Consider the following 15,474-nt stretch of genomic DNA (forward strand, 5'->3'; position numbering starts at 1 on the left):
GATGGCCATTCTCGAGAGTATTTTAGCAAAGGATTCCAACATTTGCAAGGTTTGGTTTGAAGGCACAGGAAATCCCTTCCAATGCTATGTGATTCTATTTTTTAAATTATTTTTTGTTTGATATTACTGGTGGGAAAGAAGTAAAGAAATCATGGATCTAACATATATTAAAAAGATTTCAAATTATATATACTTCCCTCTCTCTCCCCCCACCCCACCCCCTTAATCTTTCCTTTTGGTATGTATTCATTTTAATCTCATCCATTCTATTGCAAATATATTTTTCAAAAAAAAAAAAGAGAGAGAGAGAGACAGACAGACAGACAGACAGAAAATGAAATGACTGAGTACAAACATCCAAGAAATGATGTAATGTAATGGGAAATTAAATACTAGCTTCAAATTGTGTTATGAATGCTCTCTTATAATATATGTGAAATTAACATAATTTCCCGTCCTTTAGTGTTCTAGTCATTAATAAAATATGAAACATATATTTACTAACTTTTTATAGTTGGTTCTTTATGTCAGGTAGCACAATCTATTTATCTTATCTAGTCCACCTATATGGCACAACACCAGAAGAGGAATCCTTCCCCTGCTCACTTATATATTGCTAATGTAAGCAATATATGTGATATCTCTATTTCAGGACATGAGGTTGCGTTTAAAAATAAGAATAAAATTTTAATGACTTGAGCTTTTTCCATGATGCATTAATGAAAACTGTTGTGACATGGAGGCTTAACATCAAGATTACCTTGCAACATTTAACAACATGTTCCACTGATAATGTAATTTACCTATTAGAATGCTCCTGCAAGCTATTATATGTTGGAATGACTACTAGACCCCTTAAAACCAGGATAAATGAACATCGTTCACGCATAAGGAATGGGTCCACTGACTCTTCACTATATGTACATTTCAATGAAAAAGCTCATACACACCATAGCTTTAAATTTTGCGCTTTAGAAAAATTTTTACCCAGACCTAATGCAGATGTAAAAAAACTCCTTCTACAAAGAGAATCTTTTTGGATCTTTAAACTACAAACACTGGTTCCACAAGGACTAAATGATAAAATTGAATACACTTGTTTCTTGTGAAATGTAGTCCTACTTAAGAGGTAGCCTAGGTATGACTCATTGCTCGTTACAGAACTCCTCTAGAACAGAGCCTGTACTAATGAAGAGAGTGTAAAGAGAGTGTAAGTAGAGTAGCGTGTTTCTTTACTGTTATTATAGAATGTTTTACTAGAAATGTGAATTGGGAAGTTTCATGTATCTATTGTGTATGTTATTTTTACTCCTTTATTTAGTGCATTAAGTATAATGTGATAACAGACTACATCCTGAAGAAGACAATTTTTCGAAACAAGGAGACCTTGTAGAAATTGTGTTACCTAAGGAAGACTCTGCTGCATAAGAAGTACTCCTTAAAGACTGTGTTGCTAAAAGAAGAATTCTTTTGAGGATAAAGACAGAGACTGTTGAATTCCTGCACTGAAATCTGACTCCTGGAAAGGATGGACTTTATTATCTCTGTTTACTATTCATTGCTATATGTTGATAAGATAACCTACATTTACTTATAATGTGCTGATAACATTACTGTTAAATGCTATAAATGCTATAAAGTCTAGACAATTTACTCCATTAGAGAACATATTATCCTGATTTATATTATTTTCTTGAGAGTCTTATAAAATACACATACATACATTCTTGTTTCTATGTGACATGGAGGCTACCTTTACTACCTTTGGTGGTTTCAGCATTGTACGGAAGCTCTGGAGACCAGAGTTCAATTCCCTGCTTTGCCATGAAAACCCACTGTGTGACTTTGGGAAGATTATACTCCCTTAGACCCAGAAAGCAATGTGGCAGATTCCCTTAGGGCAGTGATTCTTAACCTGTGGGTCACCAGATGTTTTGGCCTTCAACTCCCAGAAATCCTAACAGCTGGTAAACTGGCTGGGATCTCTGGGAGTTGTAGGCCAAAACACCTGGGGACCTACAGGTTGAGAACCACTACCTTAGGGGATCCATAAGTCAGAAACACCTTGAAGGCACAAAACAAAAGTAATCTGTGTACTACTGAATTTGCCAGGTTAGATCATCTTCCTTTAGATTCATAAGAATCAAAATTTGAATTTGGCTGGATTTGTCTAAATATGATAGCTTAGTCTTGGTCAAGTCAAAACAGCATCACTATGTTACATAAAAATGGCTTTGGTTATGTGATCCACAGTGTCTTCAAAAATATGTCCAGGCTCAAAGAGGCTAAAAAAAAAAGACTACCAAGAAAATGAAAAGCTTGTTAATCTCTTTAACATTGAAAATCATAACTAACAGAGGCGAAAGACAATCCTGAGATGGTCAAGAAATGTCTCTCCTTGTACGAAACCAATATTCTCCCACAGTGTTTGGACTCTGTCCAACACTGTTTTCATTTTGGTGCTTTGGGTTTTTTTTATATTCTGACAAATGTCAGAATATAAAAAAAAATATTTGTCAGAATATAAAAAAACCCAAAGCACCAAAATGAAAACAGTGTGCTACTGCTGTAGTTCAATTTGATTTTGTTCAGGGATCCTGAATTGTAAAATTAGTTTATTTCTCTATAGATTTGAGAAAAGCTTGTGTGGATATTTTTGTATTGTACTTCCCACTCCAGGTTTGCAGAGCTCCCATATGTCCTGGTTTTAGTAAGATTATTCTCAGGGAACTGAAATTAAAGTTAAAGAGTCGCAATGTGTACTGAATGGCACCACACCAAAGGGTAGTTAAAATATTTTCTGACTCTCCTCACTTCTCTTTACTTCTTTTCAAAAAATAAAATAAAATCCCTAGGACTTTTTTTCTCTTGGAGATTAAGAAAGCTTCATCTCTGTTTTTTTCCCTTTTGGTAGTTTTATTTAAAGCCAGCAGACTTGCATAGGTTTTTTGTAACGTCTTGAAATCATTGGTTTACTTAATTGCTTATCCGGGGTTCCCTGCTATAGTTTAATTACTTTATTGGTTTACATTCCCAAAGGAGACTGTTCCCTAGTTACTCAATAACAAAATTGTGTTTGTGTAGAGATTTAATTTAAACTGGTGTTAATTGTTCTGCCTATAAAGAGCTCTGCATATTGTAAGATAAAACTTGCCAGCATGGAAATATGTGCCCATTTGGAATACTTTGTAAAAAAAATTGCACATTTCCATAATAACCTCAAAATACATACAGGAGACCAAATACTATTTTGAGGAGTGTGGGTGGGCAGGAGACAAAAAGGATCAATTTTCATGATTTAATGTTTTTGCCATGTATTTTTCAAGAATGTTCTCTCTCGTTTAAATACTAATTTCTTTATAAAAGAAATAGCACTTTTAAAGCCATATCTGGCTTGGTGTGTTAATTATACCAATAATTGCAGGAATTTGGGGTCTTAATCCAGCACTGAATCCTAACTTGAATGTGATGTTTGAAATTATTCATAGAATCATAGAGGTGGAAGAAAATGCAAGAACTATCCAGTCCAGCTCCTTGCCATGCAGAAAAATATATAATCAAAACACTCCTGACGGATGTCCAATGTATTTGCATTTGACCTCTAACTTTGGTTGTTTATTGTATTTTTAGTCCACTTCAAAAATGCATCTCAAAGTATGTCGTGTTAATATTGGATTTCAAAAGATGCAATGAAATGACAAAACAAGACAAACTATTGGGGAAAGAATTAAGTTAAAAGTATAGTTGCAAACAATGAATTGGTAGAGACCCTGTCCTCAGTAGCCATCATTATTGAGAAGCCTGGCTGAATCAAAACACCTAGTGACCTGCCAAAAGAAAAAAAGTGGGAGGTAGCCAATCTAACCCTCCTTGGTGGTAAATAAAAAAATCATTTCAATGTTTAGAAAGCCAAATTCCTTAATGTATAGCATTGTCTGTACAAATGGTTTTCATGCATACATTGAATGAGCCTGGGCCAACATCATAGCAGCAAACACAAAACTGTGGAACATTGTCTGGATCATCTGTTTGATCATTATACATGAAAATAATGATTAGAACACTGATTTTGCATGGAAGACTGATGTAGTTCAGACTTTAAAATCTGTACCAAAGTGTATTTTTATAAATTATTTATAGCATTGCTCCCTTTTCTTTTGTATAAAAAAACTCAGATAAATTAGCAAGACACAAATATTAGCAATTAGAATGATGTCTCAGAATGAGGCTAGTTGAAAGATCAAGGAATGAAAGGATACAAACAGATTCTAAGTCACACTGTTGAAAAATACAGTAGATTATACGTTATGTTGATAATTGATATTCCAATGTCTTATAAATAAACATATTTTCTCATTTTTTTCTAGGCAATTTTATCCTTACATTTTTAAACATAAAGAATCTTAATTTTAAAAATAGCTTCCACCCAGATATACTTACCTCTTCCCAAACAAAAAGTTTGAATTTTCAGCTCAAAGCAATTACCTGTCAAATTGCTATTAAGAAGCAGGTAGTAAATTCTACATATTCTTCATTTATATTCTCCCCTCCCACCAACTATCAAGTAAAGCACTTTTGGGATCAAGGGAATATCATAATGCATTGCATCATTTATTTTATTCAAGATTTCTTGTAAGACTGTGATCAAAACAATGCTTGGTCTTGGTCTGGAATCCTGAAGGTTATCACTTTTCTTTAATCAGCTAAGTAGAATATGTATTTTATTTTTTGTCATAGAATCATAATATTTATTTATTTATTCCTTCATTCTTTTAGTAAAAAAAACTGCTATTCTGCTCTAAATTACATACTTTGAGAGTGAGCTGCAAGAAAAGGAATTTTTAAAGTTTTAAACAATTTAAAATGTTAAACAAAAATAATTTAAATAGATTAAAGGCATATCAATTAAATGTAGAATGGCTTCACTAATAAGATTTTTGTTTGCATTTTTCTTTTTTGTCTATTTATTTTGTCAAGAGAAAGCCAGTCTTTTGTCAGCTGCTAATGGCAAAGCTTGACAATTTATGCCTAGTATGCCAGTCTCGCTTTTTAATTCATCATTTTTTCATTTTTACATGTTTTATGTTCATGGACCTGATCATGCATACAGTAGACTCTTGCTATACACTGGGTTTTGGTTCCAGAGTCTCACATGGATATCAAAATACAGAGATCTCAAGTCATATTATATGTAAAGGCATCCCTTATATAAAATAAAAAATCAAGATTTTGAGAGATATTTTCAAGCCATGGATGGTTGAATCTGTGGATGTAAAATCCATGGATATGTAGGAAATATGTGCCCATTTGGACTATACTCGTGCATGTTTCTGTCAGGGGTTTGTGTCTAGGATTCCACTGCATTGACTCATTGGAGTTAAAGTTGTGTGAAAGGGCATTAATCCACAGTGTGGATACACCCTAAGTCTTAATTTTAATTCAAGATCTCATTTGGATCATAAAGACGGGATTATTTAAGGATCTGGATAAAAAAAATCAAGCTCTGAACTGAATTTGAGGTCCCATTCATTGTTGTAACGAGAGAAAAAAGGTACCCATGGAATTCACCTGCATAATCTTTTAATTTTTTTATTGAAATACAATATTTTCTTCTCTACTCTCAAGCTGGTGAACTATTAAGTCTTTGTTCTGCAATGTCCTGAGATCACTTCACAGGACATTTTATGACTGATTATGGACTGAAACATCAAACAATTTGGAATCAAAAGTGGTGACCCTCTTATCATCTTCATGAAGTCATGACTGATGAAACATCAAGGAATACCCTTGTACACATTTCATTTCATGACAGGGTTGTGAACAGAAGGTGATACATAAGCATTTGAACAGTATGGTTGTGTCTGTCATTTAAAGAAGCCCAAAATAGAATGCTAGAATGTCATATCTATCTAACTTACATGAGTAGTGAAGCACCTTCACATATTGTGAAGGTGAAATATAAACACTCTCTTGCAGTTTCCATTGTTTTCTCAATATTATCAGATTTCTGGATCAGCAGGAAGCTTACCATTTATTTCATTGTTAACTTTGCTCTCTAGAGCATCAATAGCAATGCAGAATGAAACACAGTGTAAACTTCAGTATTTTGTGCAGCATAGAATGCCTAAAATATGCCAGGAATTGCTATTTGTTTTCACACCTTTTGTGTTCACTTTATTGTCAAAATAAAATAAAACATCTAGCTTATTTGAAAGGAGGCAACATATTAACATGGCTGTGGCTGTAGCTGTGGGGAGGGAGCTGACTTAATTTGTACTAGTGAGAACTGACTGGGATGGGGGCAGAGGATGAGTTGGCTTCTTCCATCTGTGTGATCCTGAATATGTGATGAAACCACATTACCACCATAGATTCAGGGTTAGATGAAAGGTTACTGTAATTAAGAGGGGAAATCATGGTGGGTCTGGCAGGTCATTTATTTCTTTTGGAATCATATGTCATCCACAAATACTTGTTTTTGCTCTCCCACCAGTGAAATCAGCACAACAATTGTGAGTTAACTATGGGCAACTTTCATTATATGTTACCAATCAATTTCTGTGCAACCTGCTAATTAATGAAAGGACATGCAGATAAAATTGAACTTGTACATGAACATGAACTTGAACTTACACTTCCATTTGTTGTGTAATGGAATGAGGCAGTGGCCATCATAGACCAACTCCTCCTCAAACACCATGATCCCAGACACCATAGTCCTAGGATGCAACCCAAATGTTCCATTACGTAAATGACTTGAAAATTGATCCCCTACTCCATCTTAGGGTTCGGTTTACCACCACAGATTAGGAGCAAGCATCTGCTTAGATCCAATCCCTCACCAATTTCCTCAAAACGTCCCGAATACCTGCTTGCACATCACACAAAAATTGGTTATTGTCTGCATCTGACAAAAGAATGCTGTCTCCGTGGTAGAAATCGTGTCTGATATAAGTGATTTTGGGGTGCCAAATTTTAAAAAATCAAGCTTTCAGCATTTAGCAATTGACCTATCTTTGGACCCCATCTATTTGCTTAACAGCACCACTGCAAGGCATGCATGAGGGGAAGGATTGTGGACCAGATCAATAGTATCTGAGACCATGCCTCTCTTATTTATTTATTTATTTTGAAAATCAGCTAATGCTTTCAAGCTAAGGGTTTTCCCCGTCAGGAGTCAAAGGTTGTTGCCTCCCAGGTGGATTATCAGCAAGTTAAAAGGGTTGGATCCACTCTCCACTGAGATCAGAAGGGGAAATAGCCCTCCCATCGAAGACCTCTCAATTCCTTCCATTCCACCTCCACCATTGCAGCAAGATCTAGGTGTTCGCCAAAAGACGTCTTATGGACTTGTCACTCATAATTGTGTCTGCATATGAGGACTCACCATCTTAGCTTTGGATGGAGAAGGTCTGAAATGACAATCACACTAATAAATGTAGCTGCCTCGTATCATGGGGCCAACCATACTCCCACAACCAGCCCTCATACTTATGAATACTCAATTCATCAGTGGCATCAGGCCAGCCTAACACTGACATCTTGGGCTGGATAGAACTTGGGACTAGGCCTGACTTTTTGAGCAGAATACAAAATTGTATAACATGTAAGGGGATGACCATATGTTCTCTGTATTTTCTGTTTCCTTAGGTGCCAGGCTGAAATAATTTAGTGGTCCAATCAGGACAGAATAGACTTTCTATTGCAATCTCCTGCTTTCCTGCCTGAGCAAATGAAAATGATCTCAGCCTTGGCATAGATAACTATGGGATAACTGTTTCATTCAGTCTCAGTATAACTGCTGAAGACATTGGATGCAGGGCAAATTTGGACCTCATAGGCATTGGCAACCACAAATCTGTCCCAGCATGTCTAAGGCATAGCATGTATAACATCACACATTCTAGATATAATTTTCTCATCTGGGCAATGTCACGGCAATTTGTAGGAGGGGAAAGTTTAACATCTATCCCATTGCCATGGTTACATCTTTTCTCCATGAGGTTTTGACACAATGGAGGAACATTACTCAGAGGGAACAAGATAGCAAGAAGTGCATTTTTTCAACTATTTGATGAGTAACATCAACAAACTTCTAGAGATTTAGTCACACATGGATCTTTATTATTTAATGATTGAAATGTTAGTGATGAGTTGTGCAAAGAGGCCACCAGTTGGTAAAGATGGAACCCAGTTTGTAATTATGCCACCAATTTGTAACAGTTTGTAAAGGAGCCACCACTTTGTAAGGAATTAAATTGATAACACAACTAATAGCTTGTAATATTGATTTGTGCTTTCTTCAATGTGTACTGGGGCTTAACTTGAAAGTATTTGTAACAGAGACTTGGCTTTGGAAGAAACTGTAACAAGTTTATTGAAGTATAGAAGAAGCTTGAAGGTTTCAATTATTCTTAACTCTTAAAGGCACATTTATTCAGAGGTTACAATTAATACATTTCAGAAAACAACTCTTAAGAGGACTATTCCTTTTACTGAACAGGTTTCAAACTTATTTTCCTTCAAAATGTGTTTCTTTCTTTGACAGATTACTTCAGGCACAAGCTTATTCTTTCCTTATGTTATTTCTGTTGTGGTAAATATTCTTATTAGGGTTTTCTCCCCCTTTTACTCATACACTGACAAATAATATAATTAAGTCAACTCGACCTATCTAAACTACACAGGCTAAAAGCCAAAACCTTCCTGATTCTCAACACACAACAGAACCAGCCTTCCCTGTAGTTTGCTGACTACAGACTAACTGTTAAAATGGCTGCCCTGCCAAGTTGCAGTTGGCTCCGCCCCTTTTTCCATGGCAACTCAGCTCAGAGTGAGCTAAGCCAGCTACCATCCCCCAATTATGCTAGTTTAAACACTTACCCTTTTAAACACCTATCTATTATTATACATATCTGTAGATTAAAATTCACACTTCACCACTAGTTGGATATGCAAAGGGATCACAAGCAATAACATTCCAGAAAAATCATTTATATACCCATAGACCACTGAAGTGGGGAAAATATTATTCTAATTTATTAAAGTGATGTGCAAATTGCCCAAAGTTACAAACAGAAACAGTAAATTATAATTATAAATGCAGACAAAATTAAGGACAGGTTATAGAAAAACCAAGGCAGAAAATTATTTCATCTGCCAGCAGAAACTTGATTACTCATTTATATACACAAATATGACTTATTCAGGTATCTCATATGAGCATTAAATAGTAAAATGCTTATTCAAAATGAAAGCTCCCTGGAAAGAAAATATTGGCTGAAAAATAGAAAAGGAAAAAGAAATATACAAAAAGTTGATACCTTGCAAAATATCTATCAAATCTTAGACAAGCTTTTTTGTATCTCCCCTTGATGTGAATAGAGGAAGCAAAAATCATCAAGGCAAAGCCTCTAAGGAACAGTCTACATCATTCATCCTTCCTGTGAACCGGAACATGGACAGAATATTAAGAAGAACAACAGTGTCATTAATAAACAACAAGGAAAGTGCATGTTTTCCAAGTACTTTTGCACTCACTGTCATACCGTAAGGATATAAAAGTCAGTGAGATTATGTTGCATAAGAAATCTCAGCTCAGGATGCACCTCAGGAATCATAACAGCAAACATCTGGAAACGAATTTCTGCAGTGCAGCCACTAAAGCCCTTTTGAGTGTTTAGAAAATACATCTGATATTACCCAGCAAAATGCTCAAATGGGTCTCCAGGAGCGCTAAACCAAAGTGCCATTAGTCACAAGCTGGTAGAATGATATTAATGTGGTGTAAATGGGGTGGGGAGGGGGGAGGAGGGGGAGAGAGGATGTTGGCAAGAGCCAAAAAATCTAACAACGAGCAAAGCAGATAACAAGATCTTAGCTCTGAACTGCGGCATGGAGGGGGGGAGGTGTTCCAATAGCCGAGGGGCCCCCATAGAGGTCATGGTGGGAAGGAGGAGATGCGGAAAAAGGAGACCTCGAATTCGGCCTAATTCGGACCACTTATCCATATTAACAACCCCTAACCGGTCTCCTAAGGTAAATTGGTGTAACCAGGTGAGCGGACCCTCTGGTTTGAAGGTGGTGTTGTTGAACGCCAGATCTGTCAACGGAAAAACGACCTGGATCCAGGATTTAATCCTGGAGGAGCGGGCAGATCTGGCGTGCATCACAGAGACCTGGTTGGATGAAGCTGGGGGCGTAAACCTCTCCCAGCTTTGCCCTCCAGGCTTCTCCGTGCAACACCAACCAAGAGCCGGAGGACGGGGAGGCGGGGTCACAGTGGTCTATAGAGATTCCATCCATCTGACCAGGAGTCCCATCCCGCAGACCGCAAATTTTGAATGCATCCACCTGAGGGTGGGTGACCGGGACAGAATAGGGATTCTGCTAGTGTACCGTCCACCTCGCTGCACTACAGTCTCCCTACCTGAGCTAGCAGGGGTGGTCTCGAGCCTGGCGGTGGAGTCCCAACGGCTTCTTGTGCTGGGGGACTTCAACATCCATGCCGAGGCGACCCTCATGGGAGCGGCTCAGGACTTCATGTCTGCCATGGCAACCATGGGGCTGTCCCAACGAATAACTGGCCCCACCCACTGTGCTGGACACACATTGGACTTGGTTTTCTGCCAGGGATGGGATCAGGGTGGCGGTGTGGAGGAGTTGTCCACCTCTCCGTTGCCATGGACCGACCACTTCCTGATCAGATTTAGACTCACTGCGCCCCCAAACCTCCGCAAGGGTGGAGGACCTATTAAGATGGTCCTCCCCAGGAGGCTTATGGATCCGAATGGATTCCTGACGGCTCTTGGGGATTTTCCCGCCGCCTCGGTAGGTGACCATGTCGAGGCCTTGGTCGCTCTCTGGAATGGGGAGATGACCAGGGCAATTGACAGGATCGCTCCGGAACGTCCCCTCTCAAGTAACCGAGCTAAACCAGCTCCTTGGTTCACTGAGGAGCTGGCAGCGATGAAGCGAAGGAAGAGGGAACTAGAGAGCGTGTGGCGCTCAGATCCAAGCGAGCCAAATCGAGCACGGTTTGTGTCCTTTCTAAGGGCATACGCCGCGGCAATAAAAGCCGCAAAGAAAACTTTCTTTGCGGCTACTATTGCGTCTGCAAAAAAACGTCCGGCAGAGTTGTTTCGGATTGTCAGAGGTCTTTTAACTCCCCCTTCCTCAGGTGGGAGCCCCGACAATTCGGCCTCGCGCTGTGAAGCATTTCCTCGGTTCTTTGCAGACAAAGTCGCTTTGATCCGCTCTGGGCTGGACGCCACTTTAAATGCAGTCTCCGTGGATGTGACACAAGCACCTGCTTGTCCCGTTTTGATGGATTCTTTTCAGTTTGTGAAGCCCGAGGATGTGGACAAGATACTTGGAGGAATGAGGCCCACCACGTCCATCCTAGACCCCTGCCCATCCTGGCTTCTGAAGGAGGCCAGAGGGGGATTGGCCGAGTGGGTAACGGTGGTGGTTAATGCCTCCCTTCGGGAAGGCAAGATTCCAGTGAGCCTAAAACAGGCTATTATAAAGCCGCTGTTGAAGAAACCATCATTGGACCCCACTAAATTTGACAACTTTCGGCCTGTTTCCAATCTTCCCTTCTTGGGCAAAGTCATGGAAAGCGTGGTGGCCTCACAACTCCAGGTATTCTTGAGAGACACGGATTATCTGGATTCGGCACAGTCTGGTTTCAGACCGGGACATGGTACCGAGACGGTCTTGGTCGCCTTAGTGGATGATCTGCGCCGGGAGCTAGACAGGGGGAGTGTGTCCCTGTTGGTGCTCCTGGACCTCTCAGCGGCCTTCGATACCGTCGACCACGGTATTCTTCTGGGGCGCCTTGCAGAGATGGGTCTTGGGGGCACTGCTTTGCAGTGGCTTCAGTCATTTCTGGAGGGTCGTACCCAGAAGGTGTTGTTGGGGGACTCCTGTTCAACACCACAGCCTTTGTCCTGTGGGGTTCCTCAGGGCTCCATCCTGTCCCCCATGCTGTTTAACATCTACATGAAGCCGCTGGGTGAGATCATCTGGAGTTTCGGGGTGCGGTGTCATCTGTACGCAGATGATGTCCAACTCTGTCACTCCTTCCCACCTACTACTAAGGAGGCTGTCGAAGTCCTGAACCGGTGCCTGGCCGCTGTAACGGTCTGGATGAGGGCGAACAAACTGAAATTAAATCCAGACAAGACAGAGGTACTCCTGGTCAGTCGCAAGGCCGAGCAGGGTATAGGGTTACAGCCTGTGCTGGACGGGGTCGCACTCCCCTTGAAGGCGCAGGTTTGCAGCTTGGGTGTGACCCTGGATTCATCGCTGAGCCTGGATCCCCAGGTTTCAGCGGTGACCAGGGGAGCATTTGCACAGCTTAGGCTTGTGCGCCAGCTGCGCCCGTACCTTGGGAAGTCTGACTTGGCCACGGTGGTACACGCTTTGGTCACATCCCGCCTCGACTACTGCAACGCCCTCTACGTGGGGCTGCCCTTGAAGACGGCCCGGAAGCTTCAGCTAGTCCAGCGCGCGGCAGCCATGTTGTTAACAGGAGCAGGGCGCAGGGAGCATACAACGCCCTTGTTGTCCCAGCTCCACTGGCTGCCGATCTGCTACCGGGCCCAATTTAAGGTGCTGGTGTTATCCTACAAAGCCCTAAACGGTTCCGGCCCAAAATACCTTGCAGACCGCATCTCGGCCTACGAGCCCACGAGGACCTTGAGATCATCTGGGGAGGCCCTTCTCTCGGTCCCGCCTGCCTCACAGGCACGCCTGGCGGGGACGAGGGAGCGGGCCTTCTCGGTGGTGGCCCCCCGGCTGTGGAACTCCCTCCCTGCTGAAGTTAGACAGGCGCCCTCCCTCATGGCCTTTCGTAAGGGCCTGAAAACATGGCTTTTCGAGATGGCCTTCAATTGAGTGCTATGTTATTGGAAATGATGACCGGAATGGACTATGACTATGAGACTGATTATGACCCCTTGATAAGACGAAGCGGATTTTTAGTATAAGTAGTAGTTATGTAGTAGTAGAATGTTGTTGTGCTGTCTTGACCTACTGTAAACTGTCTTTTCTATATTTTTGTACACCGCCGCGAGTCGCCCTAGGGCTGAGAGCGGCGGTTAATAAGTGCAAGTAATAAATAAATAAATAAATAAAGAAAAAAGCTTGCATGCTGCTTGTAAAGAGTGTATTTTGCAGCTGGGCATCCTGGTCTACAAATAAGCTTTGAGTTGTTCTTAGCATCCATGGCTGTTTTTGAATGTTTGGGTTTGATGAGTAAGGGTTCTGTTAATCTTAGGGTTGCCATGAATATATATATATATAGAATAAATGCATATTTGTTAATCATATAATTTATATAAATGTGTGTCTTTAGATATTAGACTGTAATTAGATTATGTATACACAGACAGAGAGAACTTATTCAATGAATTACCAGAATGTTTTGGCTTCTGCTTTCTTCAGCGTATGATAAAAATGAGCTGCATTCAAAGTGTCAGTTTATATCACTTTATTATCAACATACTTATGTGCATGGTGGCATTGTGAGTATATGTAAGGCCATACACTGTTAAAAGTCTTTAATCGGTGAATCATGAAATACTCTTTTCTATCCAAAGTACTTCATTTTCAAACACAGACAAATAACAACAACTGTGGTGCTCAGAATTTAAATGTCTAGCCATTTGTAGCTGAAGCTTACTAGTCAGGATGGCAGGCTTGTGACTCCTGAAATGTATGCACAGGTCTGTGGTTAGTTTTCACCCATATTGAAGATGGTATCCCATTAAGTCTGCACTGAAGCATGTAAATAAAATTGCAAAACTAGCAGTTGATATTTCCTTTAATATAGTAAGTTCTACCAATCACTTCACTTCTAAAAGTAATTGTGAAAGGTAGCCAACCTTTTAAGATACCATTAAGACAACACTGGTAGTCACAAATGGTGCATCATTCTGAGATCAAAAACAAATGTGTGTTTGCTTGCTTTTAAATTCTGAGTGTATCCATGTGCTTGTGTGTGCACACATACATATGAAACTTGTTTCTTGGAGGTTTCTCATTCATCGATTTTGCATAAAGTAAAGCAGAGATTACAATAATTAACATAATAATTCCATGGAATAGATGGAATAGGGGCTTGCTCCATCCACTCCACGCATCGACCTGGTATTGCAGTGCCTCCAGGAACGGTGCACAAAAAAGAAAAAAACCAATAATAATAATAATAATAATAATAATAATAATCTTTATTTATACCTCGTCACCATCTCCCCAATGGGGACTCGAAGAGGCTTACATGAGGCCAAGCCCAAATAACAATTACAATAAAGAAAAACCAAAAACACAAACTGAAAATGCAACCAATAAACAATAACATAAAACAAATGAATACATAACAATATACAAATTACAATATACACAGACACTGTAACAATGGGCAGGCTACATGTAGTGATTAAAAGACAAAGTAATTAAAACTAATTGAAAACTCGGGTGAGATAAAAGAGAGAAACGGGTAATTTACGGAGGAGGACTCATTTTAGCGGGAATTGTGGAATCAAACTTTCCCATGAGGGGGGAGGGAACGTATACTCCAATGACAAAGCTTTGAGGTCGAGCAATCATGTGGGGTTATATACCTACTCATCAAAGGTGCAACGAAAGAGCCAGGTTTTAAGGTTCTTTTTGAAGACTTCTAGGGAAGGGGCTTTCCTGATTTTTTCCAGGTAGTGAATTCCAGAGTCAGGGAGCCACAGCGGAAAAGGCTCTCTCCATTGTACTCACTAGGTGAGCTTGAGAAACTGGCAGGGGTGAGAGAAGGGAAGATCGGAGGGCCCAAGATGGTTCATGGCGGGAGATACGGTCACAAAGGTAGGCAGGTCCCAAACCATTTAGGGCTTTATAGGTAATAACCTGCACCTTCAATTGGGACCGGAAAATAAATGGTAGCCAGTAGAGCTCCTTAAACAGGAGGGTTGACCGCTCTCTGTATGTTGCCCCAGTTATTAATCTGGCTGCCAAACGTTGGACAAGGTGTAGTTTCCAGGCTGTCTTCAAGGGTAGCCTCACGTAGAGAGCATTACAGTAATCCAGTCTAGAGGTAACTAAGGCATGGACCACCATGGTCAAGTCAGACTTCACGAGGTAAGGACGCAGTTGGCGCACAAGTTTTAATTGTGCGAAGTCCCTCCTGGCCACCGCTGACACCTGCGCATCCAGCATCAGTGCTGAGTCCAGGAGGACCCCCAAACTGCGGACCTGTGATTTCAGGGGGAGTGCAACCCCATCCAGCAAAGGTTGCCACCCAATACCCCGATCAGCCAAGCGACTGACCTGGAGGACCTCTGTCTTGTCAGGATTGATCCTCAGCTTGTTCTTCCTCATCCAGGTCGCCACAGCAGCCAGGCACTGGTCCCTTATCCGGGGAGCTTCTTTGGAATCTGGTGGAAATGATTAGTGGAGTTGGGTGTCATCTGTGTAGAGATG

General features: G+C 40.5%; 1 pseudogene; it reads left to right on the forward strand.

The window, feature by feature from the left end:
- Positions 1 to 14,025: 14,025 nt before the first annotated feature.
- On the forward strand, positions 14,026 to 14,188 carry LOC132772409 (U2 spliceosomal RNA; annotated as a pseudogene).
- The last annotated feature ends 1,286 nt before the right edge of the window (positions 14,189 to 15,474 follow it).

Source organism: Anolis sagrei, chromosome 3 (genome assembly GCF_037176765.1).
Source record: "Anolis sagrei isolate rAnoSag1 chromosome 3, rAnoSag1.mat, whole genome shotgun sequence".
Lineage (NCBI taxonomy): Eukaryota > Metazoa > Chordata > Lepidosauria > Squamata > Dactyloidae > Anolis > Anolis sagrei.